Genomic DNA, 10,328 nt, shown 5'->3' with positions numbered 1-10,328 from the left:
GCGGCTCCATTTCAAAAAATGGACCAACATCTTAAATTGTTTTCATTATCTTTAATTATTTTCAAGTTGATTATGGCAGGATCGAGATGGGTGTATAAACCAAGTAATGTGTGCACTTGTTGGACACAAGACTCGTGCTTGTGATTTGTTTGTGAGTAAGAGTGAATGTTCTCTTTGTCCATCGTCTTTGTCTCTTAGCTTCTCTTTTGTGATTGTCCTTCTTGAACAAAAAATAAAAAAATAATGGCTCCACCAGCTCCAAGAACAGGGAATAAAAAACGTTGTATTTATACCACAGAATTAAAACCAAATTCTCTAATTCTGTGATTTATACAGAAACTTTTACTTTAATGGGCCCCTTAATCCCCACCTTCACCAAGCTAATAGTGTAATGTTGATTTTCACACTGAGCGGCATAGATCCACACTGCGGAAGCTATGCCATGTATGTAATATACCGTATTTCATGAGTTTACGCAGAAAAATGCGCATGCGGGAAATGGTGATATCATGAGTTTGCGCATCCCAAAGCTGCTCAAACCCAGCAATTCCTTGATATGCGCAGCTCTTAAAAGCTGCGTCCTTTTGGGATTTCCTGAGTTTGCGCATCATGCTCAAACTCGGGAAATCTATGTTTTGCGCATCATGCTCAAACTCGGGAAATCTTTGTTTTGAGCATCTGCGCACTCATGGGAATTTCCTAGTTTGCGCACGACCTAGTCTCTTTTTGCAGTCGTTTTTATAAATAAATAAATTAGTATAATTATTTCAACCATGTTGAAAGCTCTGATGACGTTCAAAGACTATACGAATGGCAAATTGTTAAGAACAAATTTTTTTTAAAAACAAAACAAGAAACAGTACCGTTTGCGTGCATCGATTCATTTTGATATCATATATAGGCCTATAGGCCCTATCCCGGGACCAGTAGAGTGGGCCTACACACAAATACCCCCACTCCCTATGCCTACATCTATGCAAGCCGAGGTTTACAGGTTGATGGTATATAGAGTCTTTTGATGAAATAGCCGGTAGGCCTAAATGTTGGATAGTGAAATATAGAGATAATGTCATATTCAGACTAAAATAGCCAGAAGGGTTATTTCACTTTAATACCTTGTCATGCAGGCGTTTTTGATATCTGTATTTATAATATTATTTGAGCATTTCATTTCAAAATACTTAGTGGATTATCCGATTTGTGTATAGGCCAGTGTGATATGATGCATCATTATAACCATATAATTTCGGATTGTGTGAAAAACGCACGTACTGAAAGTCAAGTTTGCTTAGCCGAGTGTCATGTCATGATCACGAGCCTTATAGGGCCTACTTTAGGCCCTATGCTACTTTGCCTTTTGAAAGATCAAGCACAATTATCAATAATATTATCATCATATCCTTTGTTTTAAAAAATGCTGATAATTTTTCATCTGATCTTTTAAATCTTTTGAGGAGTGTAGTATGGTATAGGGTCATTTGGTGAAAAGCTCAAATCCTCTGTCTCTTTCAGCATGTTCAGAGGATTTGAGTCCATATTGCAGTTATCAGCAACATTCCCTATACTGCACACACACAGCCTCTCTAATTGAAGCGTGACCTCACTAACTAGCACTGTGTTAAAGGTATAGGCCAATTTCTTTGTTAAGGGATTCTAGCCAAAATAACCGGCCGATTTTTTTCGAACGTTGACTTTTAACTAGCAAATTTACCAAAGATTCCAAAACTATTTTCCTTTTTGAAAAAAGTAGTTGAAAAAATTGTGCTGTTACTGATTTTGTGAGACTATGTCAGACTATCAGCTGCCAAACTTGCATGCAAATTCAATGGAGTTGTCCCCTCTCCTCTGACAGATGCAAGTTGCCCTCTTTCAAACAGCGCCACAGGTGAACCGTTGAAGCTACACACTTCGAACGCAGATGATTGTCTTCAGTATTTATCCCTTTCTGTGCTGACCAAATTTGAACTTTGTTGGATACTGCCTTCAATGTACTGTGCCCCTTTAACTGAAGGCTACTTTTTGCACTTTCTGCACAGATATTCACCATCAGTTAGAGCTAGTTAGCAGTGAAGTACTTAACCAATATTGATTTTTTCACTGATGATTGGTCAGCGCTGTTGTCATAGTTGGGTCTGTCAATATCAGTTATTGATTGGTGTTAGTGTAGGAGTTGTTAACTATGATTAGGCCTTAAAGGGTCACGGTGTTGTGCTATGTGGGTTGGAACTGCAATATGCCTTCTTTTAAAGTTTTGAAATGCTAAAAGTCTATATTGTATATCCTTTCCTGTGAGTCCTTTCTGAAAGGAGCATACGTATTGGAACAAATGCAAAGTTGTGTATATTTAGACCATGGTCTAAAACATACTATTTTGGGGGTTTTGGGGCCATGACATAATTAAGATTGACAGGTTACATCGGCGTTATCTCCTCCTCACCGTGATGAGTTCCCCGGTCATTGGTTACAGCTCGATATATTATTAGGCCTATATAGCCTAGTACGTACATGCAGGGTCATTTGCGCGAAAAGCTCAAATCCTCCAATTCTTTCCTCGAGTGTCCTTCTTTCTTAAGTTTCTTTCCATATTAAAGTGCTCGTTTCTTTCTTTTCTTTAATTTCTGTCTTTGATTATTTTTTTATTTCTTTTCTTTCTTTCTTAACTTTCTGTTTTTCTTTCTTAATTTTTTTTCTTTCTTTCTATTTCTCTTTCTTTCTATCTTTCTTTTTCTCCTTCAATTTGATAATGGTGTGCAACTGTCATGAGCCCGGGGTCAAGAGATGAAGTCATTAAATGTAGGCCTACGATCGTTTTAATGTTTTCAACACTGCATCATGCGGAATTTTGACATTATTTATAATGTCTAAACAATGTCAAAGCTTCAATTGGAATCGGTCAACTTAATGTTTGAAATCACCGGAATAAACAGGGAAATATTTCTTGTTTAGCATTTAATTATGTTTACGAATTGATCGACAATAACGTGTTTAGTGATATAGGGCCGGTTTTGATTTTATTTTAAACTCCAGAATTCGTTATTTTTCCTGTTCACGAGCGCACATAATAGGTCTTCCCTATCTAGGTATATCAAACACTCAGATTTGGAAGCTAGTGGCCCAGTTCATCGTTTGCACGATCAGGCTGGCATGATACCAGATTCTCTCTTCCAATACGATGGGATAAATGTGTCGAAAACTGCACTGCTAAACACTATATATCTTGCACCACATGATTATTTGAACATAGGGCCATTTGGTGAAAAGCTCAAAGCCGGCCTCCGATTCTTTGATTTCTTTCACCGAGTTAAGACCTGAGCGCAAGAAGACCGTAAGTCCACTTGGCCCCTCAACATGTATACACAAAAGTTACGTATAGTTTCTTAGGGTTTTATAATGTTTAATATATGTTCCAGGGTGAAAACATCATGAAAGGTTGTGAAAGATTTGTTTTGCACCCTGAACATGTATAAAACAACACCAAACTATACGAAACTTACGCAACTTTAGTGTATACATGTTGAGGGTCAAGTGGACTAAAGCGCGCTTCAGACTCCGTATTGTACGTACAATATTGTATGTACAATACTTTTCGTGACGTCAAAAAGTATTACACGTGCAATAAATAGTATGTACCGGGAAAATATATATTTTGCTACAATCATAGGTTGCTTAATTGATACGGAGTTGCCAAATTTCTAAGAGTTCTAAATTTAGTGAGTGCACGGAATGATGAACATCTTTTAATGTCTTCTTGTATTCAACCATGGTAGGTATCATAATACCTACCATGATTCAACTGTACTTGAATTATTATAAAATCAATGGGCACCTTTTTAAAGATAATAATACGTCGTATTAATACTTATATTAATAATATTAAAATTGTAATAATAATATAAATGGCACATTCAGATCTTATTTATTTATTTATAGATTTATCTATTTAGGCCTATTTATTTATTTATTTATTTATTTATTTATCTATTTATTTATTTATTTATTTATTTATTTATTTATTTATTTATTTATTTATTTATTTATTTATTTATTTATTTATTTATTTATTTATTTATTTATTTATTTATTTATTGCTAACTGATTGATTAATTGATTTAGAGATTCATTTATACTGATATTTAGTCATATATTGATTTAGAAAGTTTAAAAGTATTATTTGTAGGCCTTTGTATTTATTCTGGTTCTGATTTTATTGATACTGATATTTTTGTTAACTTTTGAAGTTTTGGCATAGCATTCGTTACATTATAACACGCTGTGTTATGAATTTGCAACACCTTTTTACATATTGATATCGTTGAGGCATGTTATGATAGGCCTACTTATGATCATCACAATACATCCATAAACGTGTTAATGCAGTAACCGTAGCGTTAGGGGCACGAAGCCCCTCCCCATTGATCTGAAATATTAGAAAATCCCATAGGAAAACTGCCGAAAACGGCTTGTGCCCCTCCCCCCTCATCAGAACCGGATGCAACGCCTTCTATACTTTTTCATTCATTAATTATAGGCTTATTAATAGTAATGCGTTGAGTTTTTAAAAAGTAATATCCGCCTTTTTTTCTTTCTTTTTGAAATGACATACGGTACTTGTTACAAAGACAAATCAGCATGGAAAACATTTTTTTTTCGTCAGAGGCAGATATTTGGCCTATTCAGTGTCATAAAGCTACAAAATAGACGATCTTTTAAAATCATTTTTAAATGGCTATTTATTTTCAACCTTATTGTTTGTATTTGTAATGTTCACACAATCTGAACACGATTTTGAATTAAACATGTTAATTGTGATGTGATATTTCAATTCCCCTAGAACACCACAGTTAAGCGTCCAAAATTGTAAGTGGGTTTTCTTTTATTTAACCTCATTATTTCGCTAAAATTACTCGAAAACCCTCCTAAGAGTTGTTGTTACTAATAAACATTTCATAATTTTGGGCAAAGGATAGCCAAATAGTTGACCGAAATCGTATATTTGCACCAATATTTGACTGAAATCGTATATTAACATTACCGCCCCTTCGTGGCTTTATTAGCCAAAGTGTGAAACGAGATTACTTGAAATATATATTTCAGAGTTGAAAGAGTTTCAAACCTACGAATATATTTCTGAAATATGTCTCTCTGATTGGTTGATGGTCAAGAGGATTACGGCATCCGCAAAGCCTCTTGCTGTAATTCTCTAATCGATATCTATATAGCAGGCGGCGGATGACATGATCGAGCCGGCAACTCGTGAAACCGCCCGGCCGTATGGCATTTTCCATATACTCGGTTAGTTTTGTGGGGTTCATTATCGAACCCCAACGGTTTTAGCTTGTAGTCATATTATTTATCAACATAGGCCCATTTGTTTGTAATAGTTCAAGCGTTTTAAAATTTCAAAATAATCCCATTCAATTACACGGTTGACGATGAAAATTTACTGAATTTAGGGACTGCATGTCATACACCACCTGTATATAGGACCGATCTTCTGAAATCCATACAACCGTGTCAAATGAAATAGTCTCGAATCATAATTTGTGCACGATACAACGTTGATACGTCCGATTTCGGAATTTTATTAAAAATAGGCATAAATCACATTGAACAGGTTGAATGCTGGCAAAAGTAGATAAAATAACTATAGGTCGAATTTACATTAATCAGTGTCCTGGGGCCAGGATAACATTTAGGACTCCTTTGAATTCTAAAACAATACTTGGCCAAATGTCCTTGCTTTCATTTTCTCATTTAATTTGTTTTAATTTTAATTAATTTCTTTATCCACTGGCTCTCTGGTAAATCCGGTATTGCCAAATATTTCTTGTCCATTACCCGTGTTAATCTATTTATTTATTAAAATGAACCATCTATTAAATTCCTATAATACAATGTATAGGCCTAGTGTATTTGATAACAAATTTGTTTTTATTTTTGATTGGAATTTGGGTTCCATTACACGATTTCATAATAAGATATGTTTGGGCATGGCGGAATTAGTATATGATTAAAAATAGACATACTCTTAGGCCCCCTTTTTTAATGTTTGTAGGCCTACATTATTGATATCAATATTTATGTACAAAATGCAAAAGAATGTATATATATTTGATTGTTTTGTAAACATTAAATTTGATGTTTACTCATAATTATGTCTGGAAAGTCAGGGAAAAACTAAGGAGTATCGGTATTTAGTTTCCTGGGAAAGTGGATCAATTGAGCAGTGAGTAAAAACATTTGCCCTAAATCTTTATTTGATTTATATTGTTTTATGAATTTATTAGGGCTACTGGTAAAGTGCAGAAAAAACCTTCAAACACACTCTAGGATTTTTCATCAGCAGCAGTAGAAATTGCTCTTGCATAGATTTTCTGGTGACCTCGCTTGGATTTAGCAAACAATGAACCGTCAGGGTTATAGCGCGTTATTTAATCTGATTCAACTCGTCGTGGCACGTATATTTATTGCACGTGTAATACTTTTTGACGTCACGAAAAGTATTGTACATACAATATTGTACGTACAATACGGAGTCTGAAGCTAGCCTTACAGTCTTCTTGCGCTCAGGTCTTCAAGTGTCCTTCTTTCTTATGTTTATTTCTTTATTTCTTTCTTTTATTTCTTTCTTTCTTATAAAGCTGTCAAGAGCCTGGGTCAAGAGATGAATTCATAATGTAGGCCTGCGATCGTGTAATGTTTTTCAACCCTGCCTCATGCTGATTGTTGTGCGCATATGATAGATGTTGAGCGCATAATGCGGAAAAGTACCTTTTGAGCTCACTATGTAACTTATGTAACTGGCATCACAAACGCCTCATCAACTATTATACAGGTCCTATATTTACCTAAAGCACACTCCTGTTTTTTTTTACATCTAGGCCTACTATAGGCACCAGTAGCGTAGCCAAGGGCGGGCATCAGGCCCCTCCCCTACCCACGTGAGAAGTCTTGTCCCTTTGCCGCCCTGATATTTCGAAAACTGCACTGCTAAACACTATAGGCCCTATCTTGCACCACATTTTTAAACATAGGGTCATTTGGTGAAAAGTTCAAAGCCTCTGATTCTTAAGTTTATTTCTTTATTTCTTTATTTCTTTTTTTCTTTTCTTTCTTCTTTCTTTCTTTCTTTCTTTCTTTCTTTCTTTCTTTCTTTCTTTCTTTCTTTCTTTCTTTCTTTCTTTCTTTCTTTCTTTCTTTCTTTCTTTCTTTCTTTCTTTCTTTCTTTCTTTCTTTCTTTCTTTCTTTCTTTCTTTCTTTCTTTCTTTCTTTCTTTCTTTCTTTCTTTCTTTCTTTCTTTCTTTCTTTCTTTCTTTCTTTCTTTCTTTCTTTTTCTTTCTTTCTTATAAAGCTGTCAAGAGCCTGGGGTCAAGAGATGAAGTATGTAGGCCTACGATCGGGCAATGTTTTTCAACCCTGCCTCATGCTGATTGTTGTGCGCATATGGTAGATGTTGAGCGCATAATGCGGAAAAGTACCTTTTGAGCTCACTATGTAACTGGCATCACAAACGCCTCATCAACTATTATACAGGTCCTATATTTACCTAACAAAGCACACTCCTGTTTTTTTTACATCTAGGCCTACTATAGGCACCAGTAGCGTAGCCAAGGGCGGGCAGGCCCCTCCCCCACCCCCGTGAGAAGTCTTGTCCCTTTGCCGCCCTGATATTTTAGATTTTTAGGCCTTTTATTGTACTTCTTGCCCATTTTTGCCCGGGCATTTTCGTCAAAGTTTGCCCCCTTAAAAGTTGTTCCCCCCCCCCTCCCCTTTTCCCACTACCCTCTGAAATGTGCTGGTTACGCCACTGCCAAACACATACACAAACAAACACTAAACAGGCACATTCAGCATTATAAGCACCATTATATCATTTATGGACTTGATTTTGAGCACATAATGCCAAAACAATTGGGTAATAATGCAAAGTTTAGAGTTGGATTTAAATACAAAAATGATGCATTGATGTCTCGTGCATTATAACAACGTTTGTTTTCGTTTCGTTTTTCTCATCACGGCACATGCACTAATGCACAGTTACTGTCTTCCAAATCTGAGTATTTTACACACCCAGATTTGGAAGATTTTTTTCTTTGCAAAATACACGTAAATATAAAGGGTATATTTCATATTTTGGCGAGTCATTGCATAATATTATATAAGCATACGCCGTGATTAGCCGCAGAGTCAGTATCAGCTGATAATGGTAATTTCTGCCGAGGTCATTAGACCTTTCCAAAGAAGAAAAAAGCTCCTTCGAAAAGGGTATTACAGGACTGACAGCTAAAGAGAATAGTTTGTGTTTTATGAGAAATTGCAAGAACCCCAAAATGGTTCTTTCTGGCCTTTGCAAAACCTTTTTCATGTCATTTCTGGAAATGCATATAGGCCCTACCACCAAATTCCAAGGCTTATCATATCAAAACTACAATACACACCCATCCGCCTTACACAACCCCCGCACACCCCACACCCATCCTACAAACATACATGCGGTATTATAGATGTTGAGCGCAGAATGCGGAAAAATGCGTTTTGAGCTCACCATATAAAGCATCACAAAAGCAACTCATCACATCAACTAACCAGCACACCCCTGTTGTACACTCACAACACACCCAAACAAACACTAAACACGCACATAAGCAATCTAGGCCTACATCATTAATGGAATTAATTTTAAAGCGCAGAATGTCGAAAATAAATTTGGGACTTTATAATGATGCCATATGATAAAGATTTAGAGCTTATTGTAAATGTCATATCACAAAACATGAACGTCTCACCATAACAACTTACACAACCTTTTTCTTCTTTCTTTTTCTTTCTGCGTTTTTTTCTTCTTTTTTCTTCTTTCGTGCAATTTGTTTTTCCCTTTATACCCACTATTGAATATAATTATACTTGAAGTATTTCACACATCCAGATTTGGAAGATTGCTTTTTTTTCTTTTCAAAATGTACATAATTATCATGATCATTTATGGTCAAATCACAATTTTTAAAAGATTGTCAAGTTCAAATATTTATAATGTTCCTTCTTTCTTTATTTCTTTCATGAGGTCTATAAAAAAAAGTAAAACCAAAATTACCATATGCAAATGATTGACAGATATAATTAATCTATGTTTCGTCTGTCAATCATTGTCAAATCAATGTTGATTAAAGGGATTAACATATTTCGGTAAGTCATAGAATTGTTTAATACGCCGTGATTAGCCGTAAGCCGAAAATGGGAAGGTCAACTTGGCCATTAATTGTCCAATTGGACAATTGTTATGATATCCTTTCCTGTATCGTTTGTCATTATTTTATTATTATTTATAACCAATATAGTTCCCCAAAAAGGTACTTATTTTGTAAGATGAACAACTAAGTAAATAATAATAAATCAATAAATGATAAAATATGTTATGATAATAAATAAATAAACAGCCTATAAATAGATAAAAGATACATTATAAATAGGGTACCTGCAGGTAATATGGGACCATTAAGGACGTTTAGCTTATGTGCATAAAAACTATAGAAGATATGCCCAAAAGAGATTGTTATGATGAACAACCTGTCCTTTAAGATTAATAAAACAGGCAATGTTATCTTGTTTTTATGTTTGTTTGGACGCTATGACGTCAAAATGACGTCATCGTCAAATGTCCCATATTACCTGCATGTGCAGGTAATATGGGACACTGTGTTATCTCTATGGTGAAAATCAAAATGTTCAGAAAATCACTCTTTTGTTCTGAAAACATTTTTGTTACATGATTTTGAAATTTCAACAAGAAAATTCAATTTTCTAAATAGTTTTCCTTTTCGCATTGACAATGCACACAATTTCCTATGTGTCCCATATTACCTGCACCCATTCAGTTGAAAATCAGAGAAAATGATCATTTATAGAAGGAAAGTGCCACTTTTCAGTGGAATTTTACCTGCTGATAAGCTTAACCCATCACCTAAAGATCATAAAAAGTGACAAATGCACCCCCAGTACCAGAGTATTTGGATACACAATCATAAAATGTGGCGTCATTGATTTTACATCAGGCCAAAAAAACGACGTAAATTTTTGGGCAATTTCACTCTTTTTGGCATTGATTTCCAAGAGTTTGATACACAGACTCCAAAACTGCATTTCTAGAAGCACAATTGATGTCTCTAAACACTTAACAAATCAACTTAAAGTGTAGTACCTTCTCTAAGCTACTTTTTGTTAAAATGAAAACAGGTGTCCCATATTACCTGCTGTCCCATATTACCTGCAGCTACCCTACATAAGTAACAGAAGAAAGAGAATAATAATATAAACAAATTAAATTCTCCAAT

This window comes from Amphiura filiformis, chromosome 6 (assembly GCF_039555335.1).
Source record: "Amphiura filiformis chromosome 6, Afil_fr2py, whole genome shotgun sequence".
Taxonomy (NCBI): domain Eukaryota; kingdom Metazoa; phylum Echinodermata; class Ophiuroidea; order Amphilepidida; family Amphiuridae; genus Amphiura; species Amphiura filiformis.
This window is presented reverse-complemented; position numbering follows the sequence as displayed.